This window comes from Semicossyphus pulcher, unplaced genomic scaffold (genome assembly GCF_022749685.1).
Source record: "Semicossyphus pulcher isolate SPU_LCO1_2020_fin unplaced genomic scaffold, fSemPul1.0.p SCAF_24, whole genome shotgun sequence".
In the NCBI taxonomy this organism is placed as follows: Eukaryota; Metazoa; Chordata; class Actinopteri; order Labriformes; family Labridae; genus Semicossyphus; species Semicossyphus pulcher.
The window spans coordinates 11209967-11235093 of record NW_027211698.1 but is presented as its reverse complement, the minus strand read 5'-3'; the positions used below and the strand labels follow the sequence as shown (position 1 = coordinate 11235093).

General features: G+C 41.1%; 1 protein-coding gene across 4 annotated transcripts in view; it reads left to right on the top strand.

Annotated features, from left to right (window-relative positions):
- LOC138603306 (microtubule-associated protein 2-like) overlaps positions 1 to 25127 on the top strand; it is a 62002-nt gene that overhangs the window by 2474 nt on the left and 34401 nt on the right. For all 4 annotated transcript variants that reach the window (XM_069675002.1, XM_069675004.1, XM_069675003.1 and 1 more), the window contains exon 2: positions 21139 to 21211. The gene's annotated coding sequence lies outside the window, so the exon portion shown is untranslated. The remainder of the gene's footprint in view (positions 1 to 21138; positions 21212 to 25127) is intronic.

Genomic DNA, 25127 nt, shown 5'->3' with positions numbered 1-25127 from the left:
TTTTGACACATTATAGATTAGGGGTGGGACAAAATACCGATAAGGCAATATATTGTCGTCCTGAGTCGTGCAATACAATTATCGATAAGCTGGCTCCAAATATCGATATATCGCCAATACGGCGCTTGAAACAGATTTCTCTGTGATCATGACTCCCTGTCCTGGTGCTTATGACATTAACGAGGGTAGCATGAACGGAAATTAGTTGGCCAATTAAATTAATTATATATCGACATGAATCATTATATGATTGTCTTGTAATATATCAATTATCGCAGAATCGCGATACTATCATCATTGGGGGCCGTGTATCGTAACGTATTGTGCATCGCATATCATATCGCATATCGTATCGTGTTTTGCGTATCGCATTGTGTATCACATCGCGAATTGAATTGTGTATCTCATATCGTATTGTGTGTTGCATATCGTATCGCATATTGTGTATCGCGTATCGTATTGTTTATCGCCTGTCGTATCGCGTATCGTGAGTTACCCTGTGATTCCCATCCCTTTTATAGACTAAAAGATGAATCAATTTATTTGCAAATCATTGGCAGATACATTGATAATGAAAATAGTCATTGGTTGCCGCCATAATTAAGATGATTATGCATTCAGCTAAAATCTTCTCTGTTGCTCTTGTCGAAGACTCAACAGGTGCAGTTCCAATTTTTGCACCGTAAGATGCGCTTTGTCTTACTTTGCAGTGGTTGAATGCAATGCGAATAGAGAGTTGGCACAACCAAGTGTTTGTATCAACACTTCTCGTATTAACAGAAGAGTGGTGGATGGAAATATGTTTGATTTCTGTAAATTCGGTTATAATATGCGCTACATTTAGATGGAAACTTTGCATAGGTTTTGCTCTTAAAGGTTGTTGAAACAGCTGTTAAAAAGAAAACCTGTGAAATTGAGCATAAGGTGCCAAGCACACAACCAAACTACAGACGGATTTGTTGTGTTCATGGACTTTATTATTTGAGAACGCAGGTGTCGAGTTTATTGGGTTTGATAAACACTAATAATCTGGTGTTTAGATCCCTCGTGTGACCTCCTCTGTGTCTTCTCAGCCATTCATCCACCGTTCTCACCCATGAATCAGAGCTCCAGCTACGGCTGACTAGCACAAAGTCTCCTAAACAAGCCCTGACAGCCAGTGTCTCATTTCATTCCTCACGGAAGATGCCCCTGGACAGAGAGGACACTCATGCGGTGCATTCTTACACTTCCTCAGATATTGGCATCTTTAATATTTTCCGTTGCCTCGAACCCATTTCCTGTCTCTAGAAAGCTTTCTTTATTTAGATAAAGTTTTCATGGACAAGCGCCCAACAGCACATTCCAAGATTTAAAAAAAAATATGCTGTACGTTCACACGGAGCTCAAACAGGAAGTCTCTATCTTACAGTTATGACATAAAGCCCAGCTTTAAAATGGCTGTTTGTGGTTTCACACCCCTAATTGGCGTACGAGAATGCAGGCAACTGGGCTGTTGACATGTTCTGGATTACATTACGTCGGTGTCTGTTTCTATATGCAGCCAGCTGCGTCCTGCATCTGTTTAATGTTTGCAGAGTGCAAACACTTGGCTGGGTTTTATTGGCTTTACAGTTAAAAGTGTGAAGAAAATTTCAATTAAGTGCGTTTTTATTGACGTACAACAAACAATTGATATGTTTTGATGTTTGTTTAACATGCTACATTTTATTTCCAACAAGCATGAGTTCTTGAAAAGCCTATTTTAATAGTAGCCTAAAGGATGTACTAGAAGCAGCATTTCAATGGAGACTGGCTTGGTTTGTCAGACCGCTAATGAGCCTTAGCTTTCTTCCTGAATGGGCCAGGGACCTCCTGTTAGCCTAGCGTACCAGGTGAGCCATTTAGCGCTGTAAAGTGTGTAGAAATTTTTATTTTTATTTTAAGTTCTGTTTAAAAGAAGTAATTGTGTTTTTGGGGGGGGTAGCCATTGCCGCAAATCAGGGTAGTCCTGTGTTAGGAATCTGGAGACTGACATGATGACAAATACATGAAGCTTGATAGCTTAAGTATTTTTTTACTTGTCAATCAAAGGCAGTTCTATTTAAAGACTTATCAGTTGCCTAAATGATGTACTAGAGGCAGCAGTTCAGTGAAGACTGGCCTGGTTTGTCGGACCCTGACATGGGCAAACGGCGGCAAGAAACCGCTAATGAGCCTTAGCTTCTTCCTGAATCAGCCAGGGACCTTCTGTTAGCCTAGCGTAGCGGCTAGGCAATGTAGCGCTGCGCTTTTATGGGTTCCAGATGTTCATGCTAAACAGCTAGATTTGTTTTCTCCCCATCCTTTTGCCGACTGGAGGAATCAATGAGAGCCATTGTTCAAATCCATGTATTGTTGAACGTACAGACTCTATATCAGGTTTCTGCAATGCTGAGAACAATTGTCGGCAATTGCATCTCAATGTGAGTGTGTTTTCCAGTTGATACGTTAAAGAAGAGGGGTTTTTCCTTGGAATAAAGTCCTTAAGGATTCAGGATGAATTGCCTCTTAGGGTCTGAATCTTCCTAAACGAAACCAGAACATCTCTTTAACTGTGTAACTGCATTTGTTTGGTACTTTTATGGATGCTTGTGAGGATCCATCTCTGTTTCTGTGCGCATCTGCGTGTCTGGTCCACATTCGGGATGAATGGAAACCCCCAAATTCATAGGAAGTCCACACACAGCAGCTCTGTAAAGCCAGTGTGAAACGTAGAAACAGATGGACAGCATGAATGCATTGACGGTACATCACGTTCCTGCATGTCTGTTTTTAACTGGACTGCAGAAACACAGCAGCTGAGTGTGTGTAGAGGACCTCCTGGCCTGCTTCCAGGAAGGGTTTTTACTGTGACCGCCTCTGAAAATGTCTGAAGAGGGACTTACCAGCAAGCGCTTGACACATAAGACACGAAGATGAAAGCTGTAATGCAGAGCAAAACCCACGAATAAACTCAGGGTGCACACTTAGCATTGGCAGAGTTGTGTGATTAGTCACATTTTTACCTGATAGAACATGGCTAACCATAAAATCTAAATGTTACAAATATCTTTCAACAAAATTCCAATCAGCCCCAATTTGTGGTCAGTGCTTATTTGTGAATGTTAGCATGCTAACACACGTAACTAAGATGCTAATTTACCTGCTGTGTTGACAAAAACATGCTAGCTTGCACACGTTAGCATCTAGCAATTAGTAAAGCCTTGCTCAGCTGCTAACATGGCTTTAGCTCTTTACTACACTGCCATACAGGTAGAGTTTGCTTCATAGCATGCTAAGGTTGAAGCAACACGGAATTTTTTTCACCTCAAGTTGAACAAAACCCATGTAGCCTAATCCTTAACTAGGTTGCTAACGTAATGTTAAAGCAGTTCCATTTAAAGGAACAGTCTTAGCTATATCCTTAACTTTTCCATGTATGATGTTGGAGCCATAGTTTCATATACACTGTTAGTGTATTTCCAAATGCAAGATAATACATAATCAAAAATAAATCATAAAAAATGGTGTAGTTATACAACAAAATGCTTGTTGTACCCTCATACTACACTGTGGTTGGTTTTTCATTCACAAGTATCCTCCTGCCCGTCCAGTGTGTGTTGTTTTGAAATGTTGATTGCGCATACTGCCCCATTGGGACCCTCAAGGGCCCCCCTCACCACAGCAACCCTGCCATGGAAACCAGCCTCTCAAAGGAATGACCCCTTTGAGTACTAGTGTGTAGAGCCTCTGTCTGTGTAGCTCTAGTGCAGTGAGAGGAACAGGCAGGAGTGTAGGAAACGACATTCACACATTTTCTCTTCCACTTTTTCCCATTTTGTTCCCTTTCCTTGCTTTGGTTTCCTCCCATTTTCCTTTTTGTTTGCTTTTGATCTGGGAATCCCCCAAATGATCATTATTCTCTGACATTTTACTGCTATAATTGATCAGCAACTTAAGAGACAATAAACGATGAAAATCTGGATGGAAATCTGGACATAGTTCAAGCTAAAACATCATATTTAATAATCTCTTACCTAAATGCTATCTTTATCTGTTGTCTAAACGTAGCTAAGGACTAGCTGATATTGCTGTTAGCTAAAAGGTATAATTATCATTTGGTAGTGTTACACAGTAGAATAGCAAAGGCATACATTCATAGCTAATGAAATTTTAGCGACAAAATTACTCTCTAGCTAATGTAACGTTAGCTAGGAAGTTAGCTGTAGTCTAACAGTAGCTAATGAGTTATTCAATATGTTGCTTTCAATAATCTCTGTATTTAATCTGTTTTTAATAATCTCTTAGCTGAATGCTATCTTTATCTGTTGTCTAAACTTAGCTAAGGACTATCTGATATTGCTGTTAGCTAAAAGGTGGCTTAAAGCATAAATTATCATTTGGTAGTGTTACACAGTAGAATAGCAAAGGCATTACGCTAGCTAATGAAACGTTAGCTAGGAAGTTAGCTGTAGTCTAACAGTAGCTAATGAGTTATTCAATATGTTGCTTTTAATAATCTCTATATTTAATCTCTGTATTTAATAATCTCTTAGCTGAATGCTAGCTGATATATTGCTGTTAGCTAAAAGGTGCTTTAGGCTAAAATTATCATTTGGTAGTGTTACACAGTAGAATAGCAAAGGTATAAATTCATAGCTAATGAAATTTTAGCTACAAAATTAACCTCTAGCTAATGTAACGTTAGCTAGGAAGTTAGCTGTAGTCTAACAGTAGCTAATGAGATATTAAATGTGTTGCTTTAGCTTGAAATATTGACTGACATCCATCTTGATTTTTAATCACAATCATCTTTCAGTTGCTTATTTTCTCGGGAAATGGTGAAATGATAACTGAAATGACACCACCACCCTTCCACTCACACCAACACTTCTCTAACTGGTGTTTCCATGGCTGTTACTATCTATCAGAGAAACATACTGTTTTACAGACATAAAGGTTAGAGAAAGGACACAAAAGTTGTTCCTATTTTAAATGTATCCCTTATATTTTGTTGCAAACCATGTGCTGCATTCAAGGCACCAACCTTGTTGCATAAAATGGTAAACAAGAGCTGATCTAAATTTATAATGGGGCATGTATCCCCAAGGCGCTGTCTAGTGTTGGGATGGGAGTCTTTACTGCCTCAGGTCACCTCATTAAATCAAAGGGTATAAATCCTGGCGGAAAAAGGAGCCGATGGGTTTACGTCGGAGCATCAACAGATGGTTGTGAGTGTCGTCTCCGGGGAAGGAAAGTGCCCTCTTTTTAATGCTGACAATAGCTGGTGATAAACTGGGATAAAAAGTCGAGCTGAAGGGCGCTGATTTTCATGTGCTCCGTCTGTTTGGACGGTTGTGTTGTGGTAGTCGAGATAGGTCTTGGTATCATAACCAGTCTTGGAACCACCTTTTGATCTTTGAAAAGGAGGAATAAGGAAAGGTTAAGCTAGGTCTAAATAGCATTAGCAAAGATAGCTAGCTGACATTAGCAGCCTCCAGAAGCACAACACTTGTCTGGTCTTGTCTTGCCTTGCTATATTTTGGTCTTGGTCATGAATTGGTGTCGGTAGGCGGTCTTGACTAACACTTGGATCAGCTGGGTGCATTGATTATTGAGAAGGCTCGTATAGATTAACTGTTTTATTTTTATTCAGCATACCGTAGCTCAGAAAAGGTTTAAGGGAAAAAAGCGCCCTGTTGGAGAGAATAGTCATTATTTGGAATTACATTAGAAACGACGACTGAAAATTAATATTTAAAGTCATAAAGGCGAGAAACTTCCTGGTGGAAAAAGCAATAAAGCGTTTAAAAATTAACTTTCCCTTATAGCCGTATATCGTGGAATATATATCACATGCCAACTGTAGCCGCAGTGTCCTCATAAACTTTTATATTAAGTGTTCTTTTTATCGGATTTATAGATTGCACAGGAAAATCAGCTCAGCTTTTGGTCTCTTAGGAACAGCAAACCTGTCTACTGTGTTTTACCGTTGCCTCTAAACGACCAGAAATTTTATACCCAAAAGTCTGCAGGCCAACGTTTTACTCAAACGAAGAGTCTATAAACAACATGACATGGTTGTGAACCTTTTCCTTACTGTAAGTCTGGTAAGAAACCATTAGGTCATTGTTGGTACCAGCATGTTTAGTGGAGAGTTGAACTTCAAAGCTGCATTGCTTTGTATGTTTCTTGATGTTATCTCTGTTGCTGTCATGTCTACAGTAGTTTAGGCCTGATTCATATCGCTTACTGTCTCTGCAGTCTTGTTCCTGTGTTGTCAGATTCTGCGAGCCACTCTTCAGCCACAGAAATACGAATAGAATGTCTGTAGGAAAAGTCTGTAATTAGCTGTTTCTTCATCGCAAAATCACCACTGTGTAAAGCCACCAGCTTTTCCCCCGTTCTTTGTCTTGGCGCCGTGGGTTGCCAATTATTGATTTTGTCGCTCCCTAGCCTTCTTTTCCTCGGCTCACCTATCCCCCGTGGGGAGGCGGGAGGGGAGGGAGACCCCCCGTGGATCTGCATGTCCACATTCAGATGCTAATCCCTTACCATCTGCTTTCTACCTCAAGGGAAGGCTGCACGTGACGGTTCCCTGTCCAGGGTTTGGAGGAAAATCCCTGAGCGTCTTGTGCCCTGAGGGTTTTGCCACGTCTGCACCCTAATCACATTGCACCCCCTTTCGCCCTTTCTGCGCCCTCGACCCTTCTCTTCTTCCAAACAAGGGGTCATCCTTTGGGAAGGCTACGAAAGAACCCTAAAGAAGTAACCCCCTTTATCCACGGGCAATGGACCCTAACATAATAGACCTCTTTATCTACATTACCCCCTCACGTCGGCTGGTCAAAGAAGCTTCCGGACAGATGAGTTAATCACCGTTGGTGCAGTGACGTGGAGCCGCCAGTCTAATGTGATCAAATGAAGCAGACGTGATTTACACGAAAGTTCAGGATTGTTTTAGTTTGGCTCCCACTCGTTTTGAGTGGGAACGCTTCTCAGGCTTGTTTTTACTGAGTGGCTACACCTCAACTGGTGCGTGTGTGGGCTTGAGCTTTGATTTGCAGCCCCACAATGACAATAATAGAGTGTATTTGGACTGCTGGAAGTTTCTCTTTATGGTTATTGTGAAATGGCTCTTCTTCTGGATGAAGCAACAGCTGGGATTGGTCATCCAAGGAAGCTTAGCAACAGCAGCATGGAGGTCACTGAAGCAAGCCGCTACACTTGTTCGCGCCCACATGAAGCTAAAACTTTAATCGTGATTGCCAGATTCAATATCTGACTCCAACATGATCAGCTCTGTCTACGTTGACGTTATTTGTTGTACACGAAAAAGCTTGGAAATGTTCAGCATCAGGGCATTTAGACACCACAGCCAAACAACACAGACACCAGCGCTCAAGTATAAATGCTCTCAAAGGCCAAGTATGTAGGCTATGATTCAAGACACAAGTAGGAATTTGGCTTGAAAAACAGCAATTCGTACCAACGGGATCCAACAGAAAAGGTGGGTAAGGATTCATTGTGTCACACTCGACCTGTAATTTATAGAAGTTAGATAAAGAAAGAGAGCAGGAAAGTAAAGCAGCCTTTATCTCCCCTATTCTCACCACTTATTCACCTCCGTTCTGCTGAGTCTCAAACCAGGAGACACGGGCTGCATTTTATCTGCAGTAGCTCCTATGTTCTCCGGCCCAGCTATTTCCTGCACCGGGCGGCATTCCCGTCAACAGACATGTGAACCAGCTGTGATCTAAACCGCAGAGGGACGGAGCTGGAGATTCAAGACGCTTTTATCTGCGTCCACATCTGAGTAATGAAAACACAAAGCTCGGTCTGGTTTAGTCTGCTCTGCATCATTCTGTCTACATGTGGCTTTATTTTTCGTGTGAATTCCCACCTCTGTGGATTGTTTTCGCATATGTGTGTGTGTCAAAGTGACACTCAGTCCGATGCAGTTTCAGACGATGTCACTCTGCGGCAGAGCGGTGATGGATGCGTCGTGAATGCTGATGATGCACCAACGCCAGCACTGCTCGGTGTCCCCTTTCTGACGGATGAACTTACCTGTGCTGAGGCTCAGTTCGTCTTTCTGTCACACTGTCGCTCCGGCTGCGTCAACACTTTCTCACATCATGAATAAAAAATGACTCACAGTCGACTCAATTTAAGGCAAAACACTGAACTTGATTTTGCCTCTTTTTATTTGCCAGTGTTGATTCATTGGTTAGCCAATCAACCATTTCTCCAAGTTGTGCTGTAAGCTAAAATGCTAACCATTTGAATGTGTGGATTGCTGCTCTACACTGCAGTACTTCATTGTCAGTCAATATTTTTTATCTTTAGATTGTTAGATATTACAAGAAAAATGGGAAGTTATGACAAGATTTTTAGGGTGCTAATTGAGTCATCCTAGTAATGTATTAATTTGTTGCAATGATAAAAGGAAAATGCCTATGTTGTCATGCTAGCAAGCCCGCATTAACAATGCTACCCCACAAATTCCACAGGATCCGTCTCCGGCGCGTGCCGTGTACGCGGCTACCTCCGGAGTCGACTGCGCCCATTCAAGTCAATGCTCGTGATCGATGGTAACGTTCTCCCACAATCTTGTGGTCTCGCGAATCCAGCTGCTTGGGGCAGCGCTCCAGATCAGACATGCTTCCTGTGGGCAAGGGCTCGCGCCGCCTGACGGTCAAGAACCGCGGCACAGACAGAACGCGCCGGACACTTATCCTGTTGGATCGAGGCGTAACATGCTAAAGACGTGTAATGTTGAGCATGTCTACCATCTTAGGTTATCGTGTTAGCATGCTAAGATTTGATATACGACAAGGCAGAAAGCACACCTGGGTTTTGGAGGAATTAAAGCCATGCGTTTTTGGGCAAGAGTTCTTACGATTAATCCTCAGTGGGGCAGGAATGGCCGCACCAAATTTCATGGCAAACCACCGATTTATTGTTGAGATATTTGACTTAAAATTCATGTGAGCACCAAAGACCTCAGGCTAAAATGTATGGTTCATCTTCTGGGAACCATGAATGTCAGTATAGCATGTTGTGGCAATATTTTCTTGGATGTTTCAGTCCGAAGTGTTAGAACGACAAACAGACTGACACTGATATCCCTGAAGCTATGCCACTAGCATAGCTTAAAGTGCTAGTAGCAGTTCTACATGCGCCTATGAATCCTTAAATTTGCCTTGTCTATGAATTTATTACGTAGTTTAACAAATGCTTTATTTCCCCCTACTTCACTTCTCTGCCAATAAAGAGCTCCGCCATTGCAGTTTAATTTAGCTTCATTTCCCTATGGAGTCTTGGCAATGATTACGAACTCTGTGTCATGAAAATAAAAGCATTATCATTGCGGCAATAACTGCGTCCTCCGGAACCCTGTTGCTTTAGAGGATGATCCTTACAAATACATCCTCGCTTGACATGATCCAGATCAATTTTCATAATGCGACATAATGGCAAATGTGACTCTACAGACGCCAGGATTTCGGAAGCTGCAGTTGGCTCAGAGCATGTAAATGTCAAGGATGTTAATGAAGAATGACCTCATCCGTAAATCCCTCAAGTGCATTCAGTCATTATCGCTTCAACCCAATGTCAGTGCGTAATACTTGGGACGCATCTCAGCTCTTAATTCTTAGTAACTCTAGCTTCATTCATCAATCTACCCACTTTTGTTAATGGAAACCAGCAAGAGATCCACACCCATGCAACAAGCCCCTCTCCATCTTCTTTTAAGGGCCTGTTCGTGTTATTGCCTCCCCCCTGCATGCCGTCCACGCTCGCCTCTCACTCTAACCACAATATTGCTGTATCACTTACACTAATAGCGTGCACTTACAGAACCTCAAGGTGAAAGCTCTGCTGAAATGCTTCCTGTCAACGGCGGAAACAAGCAGAGGGATTCCACATTTGATTGTATGCATCTGCTATTAAGATGTTGTTTAAAAGGCAGTCTGTTGAGCTGATTGAATAGTATTGTTCTGTCTCATACAATATCACTTTAAACTGCCAGCTGGTCTTGTCCCTCTGGTGCTTAGTGCCTTTTATTCCTTGCCTGCTTTTGTTTTAGTTCCTTTTTTAAAAAGACTATTCAAGCATTTTTCCAAGTGATGAGTTTGTTAGCTAATTTTGTGAACATCTCTACTGAACTTTTTAAAATGCTATTGGGCTCATTATCCAATTCTTGAAATTTTCTTCACTTTGTTTAATTTTGGACGTTTTCCCAAACTTCATACCTCTAGATGGGCTTCTAAGAGCTGGGGTTGCTGGGTGACAAACGTGAGCCAACGAATGTAGCGCGTCTCAGCCGTAGAACATCATTACATACAACACCTCCACACCTTTAAAACAAGCTCACATAGCATCTTTTATGTACTGACATCTGTTTTCTTAACAAGACCCATCCTGCATTTAAGTTTGTATTTAAGGATAAGAAGTCCCCACAGTGGGGGACAAGGAAGCTAGCAAGCTAAGCTATCTAGAAAATAGTTAAGGAGGCTATTTAGCTTGTTTTGGAGAAAGCTAACACTTCTTGTAACACTAAAAATATAGGACAACCAATCATAGCATGCTAGGCTATCTAACCTTCTTCTGACAAGTGGTAAGGAGGCTACTTAGCTTACTCCTTCGTAGCACTAAAAAATTGGGAGAAGCAATCATGATTGAAGTTTTGGTACAGAAAATAGAAGCTAGCAAGCTAGGCTATCTGGCCGCCTTCTGAATAGTAGTAAGGAGGCTAGTTAGCATACTTTAGAGGAAGCTAACACTTCTTCTCATAGCACTAAAAATGTTGGAGAAGCAATTGTAATTTTAAGTTTGTATTAGATTCAGAAAGTGGAAGCTAGCAAGCTAGGCTAACTAGCTTCCTCCCGAAAGTAGTAAGAGGGCCCGTTAGCTTACTTTGGAGGAAGCTAACACTTTTTCTCCTAGCACTAAAAATTTTTTGGGAACCAATGGTGATTTTAAGTTTGCATTAGATTCAGAAAGTGGAATCTAGTCTAAAGCTAGTTAGCCTAGCTTGCTAGTGAAAGTGGTAAGAGGGCTAGTTAGCTTGTTTTGGAGTAAGCTAACACTTTGTCATTACACTAGAAATGTAGGAGAACCAATTGTGATTCAAGTTTTGATTCAGAAAGTGGAAGCTAGCAAGCAAGGCTAACAAGCGTCCTTCCAAAAGCTGCAGAAGGCCTAGTTAGCTTACTTTGGAGTAACTTTTCACACCTTTAACACAAAATCACATATATGACTGTCATGTTTATGCAAGATATAAAGAAAATCTATTAAAAAAAGAGAAGGAAAGTACAAGAAAGGATAATAAACACAAGAGGAAAACAATTCATCCATCTAACCCTGCTACTTTGCAAATCATAGAAACAGAAGCTGAGCCTGATCCCACATTTATTTTTACTAGCCTATATTTTGGATCTTTCCTACATGATACAGCTGCCCACTGCATACTTAACTACAGTAAGCCTACATTTAAATGAGTCAGGTTGGAATATCTTTAGTGCCAGAGTGTCTCTTATTTTACACATAAAAATGTCATGGACAAATGCAAAACAAATGCTGCTTTGAATGTTGGGAAAAATCCAGCCATGACTTTACAACATGAAAGACTACTAGTTTTGCATTTGGTTGCAGTTGAAGGTTTGTTTTCACTTAAAAGAAAGAAGTCACAGCATAACACATTGTAATTCATTTATCATGAGGGTGTTGCTTGCAGTTTTACAGCCAAAAAACAACATCATCCCTACTCGTGAGCCTCCAAACATGACTCACTCTGTTTTTTCTTGGAGATGGGAGGAGATGTCAGCTAGCTTGTTTTGGACGCTTTCCTGACAGGGCGGTTTCCCATGCCTTGCGAGAATGACAGCTGTGGACTCGAGCTCAGGGACGTGTTTGTCTTCCTTTGTTTGTCATTTATTGGTGTTTACACTCTGCAGGATCGAGCTGCGTGTTAGCGTGCCGGACCGCTGACCCGCCAGCCCAGGATGTGGGTCTGTTCTGACGTCTTTTTGCTTGTTGTTTTTGTCGCCATGTATTATTTATGTATACATGCGTGCTCCTTTACTGTATGCAACTACAGCATGTGCGTGGATATCACTTGGTGTATGCATCTCCCTCCAGTGTAGTAAAAGTCCTGTGCAGCTGTGCCTTTCCTCCTCCTCCCTGCCTGTCTTTGATGACTTCCAGAAACTTCCGCTCTTCGCTCTAAGTGACACGTGTGTCGTCTCTCCTCCAAGCCTGAACGCAGCAGTGACTCAACAGGGCCTATATTTATTTATACTTCATTTAGGTATTGGATCTTGTGATTTTTAATCACCTTATTTATTTCTAGAATGTATCGAAAGGCGCTCTATGTCATTATGGCATTTGACCTAAACTGTCCAAAGTGAGGAAATTAACAAAAGTACATTGAGAGGTAACAACATTTCTCTGCTGCCTAACAACGACAACAAAAAAGAGCTAACTTCCTCTTCCAGAAAGACTGATGGTAACAGAGCTTAAATGTAGTCACTGCTGGAGCTTCAGGACCTAAAACCCCAGCGTCTGACCACCAGTGCCCAGATCACAGTGCTCCCTGTGTAGGTGCTAATTTAGAGCAGATGGCATGTGGACGCCGAGGCTCAGAACTCCCATCAACAGGAAGTGGCTTAGAAATAAGGGACATCCCTGCTACAAATCACAGACATCTACGTTTCCTTGCTGCAAAACTACCTGTTTGTACATAAAAATACCCTTTTTTTTAAACAATCAAACACAACAGAAAAGCCATAGGGATTTATTTATTACTGTTCTAGCACTCTTGATCCTTCATTTTATTCTCATATCATTTCTGATGCGGTTTCTGTGCGCTCCGTAGGCGTGAGTGCATCATCCCCGACCTTTGAAATCTCTCCTCTACTTGATGAATTATTTGTTTGCTTTGCTGCCTTCAGACACCCCGCAGGTGCAGATACGAATCAAGAGTCTAAATTGGAGAATGAGCACCTGAGGCCAAAGTTCTTCAGCAGTTGCTGCAGCAGTAGCAGTTAAATCGCAATTATATTCTGTAATTTGCGCCAGATTGCCAAAAATTGCACCAGAAATATTGGTCATAAGTTGGCCAACTCCCAACACACAGACATGAGAAACATATTTTTAGATTTAGTATGACTCACAATTCCAGAGGATTTCATAATCTCAATATTTATTTGGAATTAAACGTCAACAAATATGCTTTAAAATCTTCGGGGGAAAATCGCACCTTATTACACCAGAGCCTGCCTTAGAAATACACTGTTTTTAAGTTCACTTAAAAATAAAAGTTATACAGTTGTAGTTATCTGTACATACATGTGTACATCACAAACAGGAAGTGCTCATAGATAATTCGGCATACTTTTAATGGTTACAACCCACAAGCATTATGGGAACTGTAGTGATTCACTTTGAAAGCCCCTGTTCCACAATTGGTACATTTGCCAGTTCCTGCTTTTCAAATATGATAATTTTGTATTTTTATCTGCTTTGCCTGTATGGATTAAATATCTTCAAGTTTTGGTGTGCTGGTCTGAAAAAATTGAACTTTTTAAGCAACATCTTGAGCATATTTTAACACTAAATGATGAGTCTGTTGAAAGAAACTGTAAATAATTGACAGCTGCAGCCCTTCTGTGTTGCTGTTATTCTGCTTTTTCTTCCAGAAGATTTACAAGGGGTGTAGAGGGGAAAAAAAGGATGTTGTGACTTTTCCATGGAGCGATATAGGGTCTTGTACGGTAGCCTGTGTTTGAGTTCAGCGCAGGGTGTAGGGACATCTTCAAAGGCCATGGCTACACCCTGTGGTTAGTGTAAAGCCAGGCACACGCGAGCTGGCAGGCTGTTATATGCGATGCACTGTATATTGTAAAGCAAGCACACGCACTCAGACAGGCGCAAATTTATTTAAGTCCATAAAAACAGTTGACTGTTCTCACCCCTGAATTCCCCCTTTCCCCTGCTGTAAAACACACACACATACACACACAGTAGCTCCACTTCCTGTCCATTTCGCCGTTTAAAACGGGCCTCTCAGGAAATTCCTCCACTGTGAAATATGCCTCTGTGTTCTGCTTATAGGGACAGTCCAAGTGACCGTATTCATACAGCAGCCATTTTTCTCTGACGTCATGCTATGGGCGGGAAGCTCAGATGATGCTATCATGTCATGACAGTTGGAAAATCCATTAGCTACAGTCAATCAGCTGATGTTAGCATACAACCACTTACTAGATAATGAGACAGTTAGCTAGGAAGTGGCTTATAGCTATTATTAGCATTTTGTAGTTTTACATGATACATGTAGGTAACACTTAAAATTCCTACATAACATAATGTTAGCTTTGAAGAAATATCTAATTCATGTAGCTAAGGTACTGTTAGCTAACCTGCTGTTTTTCCCCCCGGGGATTAATAAAGATTTAAGCAAGGGCTTTTATGCTAGCATTAGCTGTCTAAAGGTAGCTAAATAAGCTATTTTACTATGAAATTTGGCCTCATTTCTCTCCGTATTTCTTCTATTAATTGTCTTTTCAGTTACCTATTTATCAAGAAGTGTTGAAATGGTACCTTTTTATTTATATAGGTTACAATCTGGAACACAGCAGTACAGCATTACAACTTGGAAAACCTGCTAGCTACGATCAAACGGCTAACGTAAGCAAACAGCCACTTACTAGATAGAAATAAAGTTAGCTAGGAAGTGGCTAAAAGCAAATATTAGCATTTTGTAGTTTTACACGATACAATAGGAAAGGCTTCAATTCCTAGCTAACATAATGTTAGCTTGGAACAAATTACCAGTTAACGTACTAGCTAAGGTAATGTTAGCTAAGCAAATGTTTTATAGACTTCCTGTAAAACATTAGCTAGCTAACATTAGCTGTTGTCAAAGGGTGGCTAAATGAGTTGTTTTACTACTCTATGTATTTTTTGAGAGGTAAATTATAACAGCATTGAGCTTCCCACCCTAAACGTGATGTGAAAATGGCTGCAGATTGCATATGGTGAAAAGCATACACACACAAGCCATCTTGTGCATATGTGTATGCTTTCAGGTTGTATACGTGCTTATGAATAACCCATGAGAGGCCACCATCCTGGGAGGTAGAAATACCAGTTAATATTAAATCCACGGTGGTCCAGCTGTAGCATTAAAGAACATTGAACGCACATATGTTATTGGTTGTGTTTTCAGCCCTGTTATGAATGGCACTCTGCTCATTGAGATGGTGTGATGCGAACTCTTGGCAAACGAGCAGCCCGCTATTTGCTCTTGGCAGTTTGCGAACAAGGAAAGCTGCACTTTCACAAACCACTTATGTTTTTATGCACTGAAGTGCTTTTTCGCATTTCACAGGCCTTGATGCACTGTCTTAGTAATGACAAGCAGCTGGGTTGTTGGAGAATTGTGTCAGTGTCATGTAAAGTAAATTGTTTCTTCTCCTTAAAACATGAATGGAGTCTGCTGTGTTAGTCTAGTGTAACTGTAAATAAATGATGTAGCTCTCTTTGTGAAGAGTGCACCCTGTTTATTGCTCCTTTTATATATGTCACTTTAAACAGTAAGTGTCTGGAAAGCCTTTTGTGCATGAAGCAGAGATTGCAGTTAATCAGGCCTTTTTATTATATCTTTATTGTGCTACTGACTCTAAGGACACCTAATTTTAAGATGGAAACAACCACTCTCTAGATGAGTTTTTTTTATAGATTAAAGGTGTTCAATGGTTTGTGAACTAACTAATCTTTAACACCAAATCCTCAAGCGCAGCTGAGTCTCCTTAATCGTCAGTGTCACTGACAGGATCAGCAGCTTGTGGCGCTGGAGCTTTTAAAGCGCCATTGTCAGTTCAGCCAATGATTAGTGGAAAACTGCTTATATAGGCCTGGTTTTGTAATGACCTAAGCCAAACAGGCTGACGAGTTAAAGACAGTTATAAGCACCTACCACACTTTAATTGAACATTTTTACAGGTGATTTTAACTTGTCAGAGATTAAGTTATTCCTAATTTCGCAACCAAAAAGTCAAAAGAATGAACACTTTTTAAATAATATTAGATCTAGGCATACATTTTTCATCAACCGTATATTTTATTAACTTGTAACCCCTCATAATTATCTTAAAATTTAAGAAATCCTGATGACTTGTTGCGTCTCTCGCGGTGTGATCCCTGTGTTTGTTATTGTGACCTGTACTATTGTGCAGATCGTGCTATATGCAGGGTGCTCTGAAGGGATGAAGGAGATCAGCCTTTGTGTCTGCTATAGCTGCTCTGAACAGACTGACCTTTGACCTCTGACATCAGAGTCCTTGAACTGATATTGACCAAACAACAACAAGGACAAAAGTGTGAAACTATAACCTTTGGGGGAAATTAAAAGGGGGCTTTTAAACCACATTTATCAGAAATCACTTTCACTGCTGAAATTACAGACGGTACATGATTACATGTCCGACTGAGACTCAAACACACGGAAAATGCTAACCTCCGAGCAGACAGCCAGATCAGCACGGCTTAGGTAATTGGATTTACAGGGTCTTACATCTAATTTACTATAATGTTAAAAGCAAAAAGCCAAACAAGCAGACACTTCTGTATTTTCTACCATTTCAAGGAGCAGCTGTTGTGTGAATTCATTGGATGTCTTCCTAGTGCTGGAAGGACGTTGCTCTTGTGAGTCCCGTCAGTGCCGTCATGGTGATCCGCTCCTCGGTCATTAACGTGCGTCTGCCAGAAGTGGAGATTATTCGGTCCATGTCTGGGTGAAAGTATTAACATGGCATTGAGTGCATGGCTTACAGTCATGTATGTGGGTAGTGTGGTTGTAAGGGGGAAAGCATGAATGTAAATATTTATACAGTTTTTATGAGATTATTTTTCATTTAAAATCATTCATTTCTAAAACTTTAGATTAGCCCATGTGTCTTTAAAGTAGGGTTATCTTATCTTGGCCTGAGACGTGATTAAAAAAAAGATGTATGGTAACCAAGTAAGGAGTGTCAAATTAAAGATGATTTGAGTTGCATTATGGGAATTGTAGGATCCTGTTATTTTGGAGATTTTAAGCCTACGATTGAAAGAAATATAGAATATCTTGGTCTGTATTGCATTGATTATGATAAATCTTTTTTTAATCTTTCACTCACAACTTACACTACTTTATTAAAGTGAAATAATATATATGTGGAGTGCCCCTTTAAATTGCCATTTAATCTCCTTATTAAGTGTGTAGTCTATAAAATACATATTGTGGGTAAAAATCAATATGTTTTGTTGATAATATCCTGAAGATAACACTTTTTAGCCTTGCCGAAGCTAGACTCTTTCCCCATTCCCTTTTGTCTCGACTTTCCTCAGCCCCCTCGCCTTTTTGTCCCCAAAGCACTAACCCTAATCTTTAATCAATATCTGCATTCATATCAACTGCTCTCTGCTCTCCTGTAAACCCACAGAAGGTCAAGTTTTATAGTTTGGTACTTAAACAGAGCTGGAATTACAGCTTTAACGACCCTTGCATTCGGCGATGCAGAAACAACTGAAGCCATCGCTGTTGTGTTCAAGCACCTGCAGTAAATTTGCCCGCTCAGAGGAACTCAGCTTGCGCTAATGCTGCATTTTTTAAAAGGTTGAGTCATGCTTGCAGAGGAGTCCGATTAGGTGACAGCTTGGGGGACAGCATTTTGGATATGATGATACAACAGAAAGTCTGGGATTTATAGGCTGAATGAATTCCAGTATTAGTCAGGAACAGTTTGTTGTCATGAAGCAGATGATGCTTAATTTTTAAGCGTGACAAGTAACTTTAAAAACACATTTAATCAGCTTCTATTTTGTGGTTGTGGTAGACTTCGTGTTCGGTATTTCGTATCTTTTTGGGGCTTCAAACTTGGAGACAAAGATTAATGCAAGATCTCACAAATGTTTCTTTGACTTGCTAAATTTTCAGCTTTGAAATCTCCCCTCCAAATCTGGATGAAGGCGTCCAGGCAGATTACACCCGAGCCTTTCGATGATCCATTCGGCTAATCCTGATCATAGTGAGTTGGCTGTGCTGTGCCCCATATCTCACTGCTGGGGGGGAGCAGGCAACAACTGGCTTCAATGATTGACCCATACCCACCAATTCCAATACAGCAATGAGATTGACCTACCTTTTAATATGGGATTAAATGTAAGGTTTTATTGTGGCTCATGAGAATAAACCCTCTTTAAACCATATTCAACCATTACAATGAAAACATTTTACTAGCATCCATTAAAACTGTCAAAAATGTGCCTGTTCAAACACAGGCTAATGTAATCTGGTGACAGCTAGTTCAGCCTGCTGCTGGGTCTGTTGACAGTTCGCTAGTGGAGGATTGGCGTTAGCCGGACTAGCATCTGCTTTCTGGCAGGGGAAGCTGAGGGGAGATTAAATGTTCGCGTCTATGCTTGCTTGGTCTGCAGCTTCAGTCCAGACCTGGCTGTCTAATCAGGGCTGGCAAAAGGCCTCCCTAAAGACGGCTGGCGTTGACAGGACTGTCTGCGCCTCTTTGAGCTTGGAGTCTCTCGCTCCCGTGTCACCCAGCCTTTCCTTTTTTTCTCCCTCCTCTGTATCTCCCTTCTCTCTTGCCTTTTACCCCCAAATCAGGAACAGCCATATTGCTTGTTTCATTGTTACCGATGAACTCTCTCAATAAAACAGGGAATTGTCTCTTTATTCAATTTGACAGCAAGATTATTTTCCAACTACCATTTTAAATGTCTCAATTGCCGTCTTCTAACCTGATCCAGCAGTCCCCTTCACTGACGGGTTGATTACAGTCTTACACTGACGTCTCTTTTAACCCCCCTGGAACAGGACAGGCTAATGGTGGGACTGGGAGAGGATGTGATGTGGGATGGAGGGAGCATGGCTGGCCTGCTCTTTTCCTCTAATTTTTAAGAGGTTTTTAGGAACCGTATGACTGTGTCCTTTGTGAGTCAGCCTCACATCAACCTCAGTGGTCTCCCTGAGGCTTGGCGATCATGTTAGGGAGTGTCTCTTGACATTAGTCTGGTCATACTGGTTTGCTTTAATTGCTTAATTTATATCCCTCTTAAAGGATGCTTTCAGAAAACTATAAAACGAGGAATGTATGCCAAAATACATAGATCCATGTTCTGTTACATTTATAGAGACATGTTTTGTCATCTTTTCTTTTCTATTAGTTCAGAGCATTTGAACCAAGATTTTGTTTAGTGTTTTAACATTGTAAAAAGGATAGCTTGAAACTGCAACAACCGGAAATCACAACACGGCTATATTAGGTTGTTACGGCAAACAGATTAGCTAACAATTAGCACAAGTCAGCACAAATTAAGGTTCAGTATTTACTCTCCATTTAACTCTGTTTTGGTTTCTAACAACCTTTAAGAAAAATGTCTGGGTCTTTCGTGGATTAATGCTCCACTTTGTTTGCTAGCTAATTGCTAACTATGTGCCTGCTGGTTAGTGCTTGGCTAGTAGCATGTAGTTGGTAGCTTCCTGAAAACACACATTTAAGATCAAAGTGTCAGGCAGGAAAATGAGTCAGCAATATTTGGCACCTTGCCAATTTAAATTTCCCTCTCATTTTAGCTCTGTTTTGGTTTCCACAAACCTATAAGAATATCTCGTTCTTTAGCTAGCTTAATGCTCATCTCTGTTCGCTAGCTAGTTGCTAACTTTGTGTCTACCGTTTGGTGCGGGGCAGGTAGCATACAGTGGGTTTTACGGCTCTTTCATTGAAAATCGACTGACCAAAAACGCATAACAATGCTAAAATGCTAATGTTGTAAATATGACACTGTTAAATTTAGCCACTCTAATGTATGGCTAACATTTTTCTTGTATTGAAAATGGGTCAAAGTAACCTAATTATGTGACCTTTAACTTAGAGAATAATAACATATTGCTCTTGTTTTTAGCTGCCCCACACTTAAGCTTACAGCTAATATGATGCTAGCCAAATTCAGTGGGTGTCTTCATCTTGGCTCTTGATTGCAGGTTTATTCTTGGTGTTGTGGTCTCATAACAAGGATCCTTTCTGTTTCACTAAGCAAGAAAACACGACCAGAGAAAAGGCTAGCATGATTTCCCTCCTCAAGATAAAACCAAACTACCCTCGTGTCCACGTGTTTGTTTTAACTTAACATGTTGATTTATCCTGCTATCCAAATTGCTCTCATTCATTCCTTTGATTTGTCTGCTTGGCTCTAAATTCCTGTATTTATTCACATCGCTGACATTTGTAGTACTTCGTCTGATGGATGGCTAAACACTGGGATCATTGTGAGCCTCTGGACTATAAATATATTTCATTTCATGTGGTTTGAGGCTGGAGTAAGTAGCAGGGAATTAGCCTCTCAGCAGTCAGTGAGTGCTACTGAGTTGAATGCTTTTGCTCGGTTTGTCTGGCCTCTGCAGTCTCTCTCTCAGACCCTCTTTTTTTCCCCTCGTTCCCCCTCTCTGCCTTTGTTTCAGCGCTCCTGCTGCAGTGGGCCATGCCTGCAAATGAGCACCAGGACAGAGCAATTATTCAGCAAGGGGCAAGCCCAGCACCCCTCCTTTTGTACACACACACTAATGCTACACTCGCTGTCATGTTCAAATGTGTCATGCATTCATAATATGAAGGTCTTCAAGTAGAAAGGCAGAATTTTTACGGATGAGATAAACACCAAAGGAGAATAAAATATGCTTCTTGGATGGAGGGTTTATCTTGGAACTCAATTCCCTCAGGGTCTCATTGGCTTCATATCCATTTCAAACGTGAATTAATGTGACTGACAAATGCACACAAACACACATTTCTTCCTCCCATCCCCCTTTTTTCCACCCTTCCCAGTGCCATGGAGACACTGGTTCGGTTGCAGAGTGTGCGCTGGTGCAAGGCAGTCACGGACAGGGGGGTGGGTGGAGATTTTTCGTGAGGCAGCATGCCGGTTGGCTTGGTGTGTGTGTTTTCGTGAGCTGCAGCGGTGTGCTTGCCGGCTCCGCTCACCGGCGAGAAAGCATCATTTGTGTCTGCCGGTGCGGCTCCTGTTTTCGCTCCTTTTTCAGTCTCTCACCATCTTTTTTTTTCTTCTCTGCAGAAGCCGCTGCCTTGCCCTCCCCTTGAGCCCTCTTTGCAGACAGAAAGCTGGAGTAACTGCCCTTCCCCACCAGGTAAGACGTTGCTGTTTTTGCCTTTAAAATGGGAAAGACAAAATTGGAGCATCAGTTTTTAATTTTAAAAAATATGATTATAATAATATAATAAGTATTTCCCTCCGTCTTTTGTTTCTGTTTCTGTTTCATCTCCCCTTTGTCTGCATGGTTTCAAATAATTCAGGATATTTGCAGCTGACATATTGAAACAAAAGAATAAAAGGGCTGATGTTGTGATAAGCCAGTGGCTGTTTCTGTGTTTTGGTGACCTATAGTCTTTGTGACGTACCCCGTCTAGACATCACTGATTATTCAGCCGGCATATTTCACCCTGAGTGTGCTGCTGTGTGTGCAAAAGCAATAAATATAAAACACTGAGACATATAAAACATCTTTTCAATTAGAATCAATGGCATTTTCGATATATTTAGAGGCTGAGGCTGTGTTGGCATGTGGCCACCGGCGGTTAGCGACTCATAGCCAACAGATTGTTGGTGGTTTCTCCGTGGGAGTGACACCAAGCCAAGCGAGACCGCAGGACACATTGCTCTGCCTGTCAGCGTCGACATATCTGGCTGTGACAAGTTTGCTGAAGGCTTGGTCGGGTGGAGTTTTAAGGCAGGCGTGTTTTGATCTGAGCAGGTGGTGATGGAGTGATGAGACGCCAACTCGGTCTCCTAGACTATACCTTTTTTCTCCCCCTCTTTCTTTTCTTCTTCCCTCCCACTTTGTTTATTCCTCCCTCTGCGTGTTCCTGGCTTTTATCAGTTTTGATCTTTCACGTCTCTCCCACTCACCCTCTCCCCCTTTTCCCTCCTAATTTAATTTCTTCTCTCTTTTTCTCTGTCTACCACTCGTTTTTGTCGTACCCTTTTCTGTGTTTGAGCCAGGCTAGTCCTTTACTCAGAAAACCACCTGAAGAGTGCTACAAAATGCTTAAAAATGATATAAGAATTTAGACATACTATATAACTAAATTCAAGTTCAAATTTTTCATCCATGTAAACATATGAATCAAAACAGGAGGCTGATGATGAAACAGCCCTCTTTGTTTCACCAGAGTTTAAATGATAACGATACGTCAGTTATATTAGTTACAGTAGCGGAAGTTAGTGTGGCTATACACAATAACAGTGCAGAGCTAAAATTACATTAGCAAAATTTTCCACTAGCTAACATTACGGTGTGTATCATTATTTTAACTAACATTAGAGTAGCTGAAGTTAGTGTGGCTATACACAATAACAGTGCAGAGCTAAAATTACGTTAGCTAAATTTTCAGTAGCTAACGTTACGTAAATGTTACAGGAACTGAAGTTAGTGTGGCTATGCAGTACAGAGCTAAAATTACGTTAGCTAAATTTTAGTAGTTAGTAGTTAATATTATAGTAACTAACGTTATTTTAGCTAACGTTACAGTAGCTTAAGTTAGTGTGGCTATACATTTTAACGTTGCAGAGCTAAAGTGACGTTAGCTAAATTTTCAGTAGCTAACGTTACAGTAATGTTACAGGAGCTGAAGTTAGTGTGGCTATACAGTACAGAGCTAAAATTACATTAGCTACATTTTCCAGTAGGTAACGTTACAGGAGCTGAAGTTAGCGTGGCTATACATTATAACGTTGCAGAGCTAAAGTTACGTTGGCTTAATTTTCAATAGCTACATTAGGGTAACGTTACAGGAGCTGAAGTTAGTGTGGCTATACAGTATAGAGCTAAAATTACGTGAGCTAAATATTCCAGAAGGGAACGTTAACTAACATTATTTTAGCTAACGTTACAGTAGCTTTAGTTAGAGTGGCTATACATTTTAACGTTGCAGAGCAAGTTATGTTTTCAGGAGCTGAAGTTAGTGTGGCTATACATTATAACGTTACATTAGCTAACACTATACGTAAGAGAGTCACTGCTTCTCATAGGTGTAAATATATTGATGTGATCTTTTCTTAAAAGTTTAAGAGATTTTGACTTAAATTTACCAGTTACCTTTACCTGTTAGTTATTTCTTACATTACTTTGCTGCCTATTAGCTAGTTGCAATGTACCATGCTGGACCTTGTTCAGTGAGATAACGAAAGATTGTTTGACTGTTGTTTTGAACACCAAAAATGTCTAATAAGATCTAAAAATGTCTGCCTTTCAGTTACGGGGATTATTGGGCCCCAGGAGGTTTAATTGCGGAGAGGTTTTATGTTTGAAGGAGGGCCATTGCTGTTCCTGTCTCTGAATTAGTGTCTGTCAGTCCACAGTAGGATATGTGTTTCTGTCTATGACACTGTGCCAGAAGCCACCAGGGTGTCTGTCACATCCACATTGACGTGCCCCCCAGTTCACCTCCAGCCCCCCTCTTTCCATCTATCTCTGTCTCAGTCTGCCTCCATGGTTGCTGGGCAGGGCAGCTCGGAGGCGAGCTGTCTGTTCCTGGGAACCAACTTCGTATGACACGCCATGGCGTAGGAGGGGAGGCAAGGGGGCACATGCGCCCTCTCCATGTCCTCATTTTTGGGGTCACTAATGGAGTCCTGTCCCCCCAATTATCCTCCATCTCCCCCTCTCTTTTTCCTGAATCCCTCTTTTATGTCTGCCGAGCTCATGCCCTCAGATCGAGGTCGCGGTTGGCACGGAGGCCACCATTGCGGTCGGTTAACCAACTGTTGCAGTGCTCTTAGGGCAAAATCAGTGGGTGAAAGGGACATTGTTGAGGAGTCAACATCGCCACTGTTTCCAACTGCTTTGTGTCAGGAAGGCATTTGAATGTAAATGTAGGTGTTCCAGAGGTGCAAATGTCAAGTGTGAAAAGGGCCATTGTTTTGATGGCTTTTCGTCCTTTTCCAACTGTCATTTAGAAACATCTTTCATCCTTTTTCCTGGAATGAAAAAAAAGGTTATTAAATTGCATTTTGGAACATGTAGTCCAGTATCCAGTATTTTTGGAGACTGGTTTCTGAAGCCTCTGAAGCTTTCATGTTCAGCATTAGTGGAATAAGTTTGCTTGTTGTATCTTTCAGTAAGAGCAAGTTGAGTTTTTTCTCTCATTCCTGTAGCAAAGGTCAGGAATGAACTGTCATGCTCAAGCTCAGAAATTCCTTTGAAAAAAGCCTTATTTAACCTTTATGAAGACTAGTACTGTACCAGCTACTTGTTCATCAAAGTATCATAGGAGATGTTTTAGTAAGTTGCTTTACTATCAACATTATATCGTCTCTTTTTAAGCATTTTTTAACCATCAAGATATTCGATATCTAACCACTAAGAATATGTTAAGAAGGTTATTTGATGAGGCAAAAGGACATTGCAGTCGAGCCAACAGCACCCTCAGCTTTGACAGAATGCCCCTAAGTGTCTGTTGAGATGTGATACTTGATGGGAGTGCAGCTGGGTGTCAAAGGACTGACAAGGATGAGGTGAGCCAATGAGACGCACGCAGCTGAATAAAACTCAGTTCAATTTAGTTGATGGGCTGCAGAATAAATAATGCTTTCGGCTTTTGACCTTAACATGCTTCTAGACAGCTTTTAGATGATCACATGTCACTATCAGATATAATTAAATTGGACAAACTTGGCTAAATTTTCCAAAACATCCCCTAAAAAATGGAACATTTAGCATTTTTCTTAAGCGTCTTCAAATTCTTGAGTGAGGAAAAGTTGTAAAATCGTAGCCTGCAGGCTCTCTTTCGGACCACGTTGTGCTTTCATGTTGATTGATGAATGTATACGTAACGCTCGGAAGCCACTCAAAGACTAAATGTATACGAACATACACCAGTTCTTCCACCTGTCTCCTCTCTGAAGTGCAGCTGTCCCCTCAGGGGCACGAAGACCTGCACCTGGTCCTGCCTGGTTTACATAACACAGCAAGAAAAAGTGCTGCTTGCATGTGTTTGAGCTTGTAGATGGGCATAGAGTGTGTTTGGGTTTTGCATTAAGAGTAA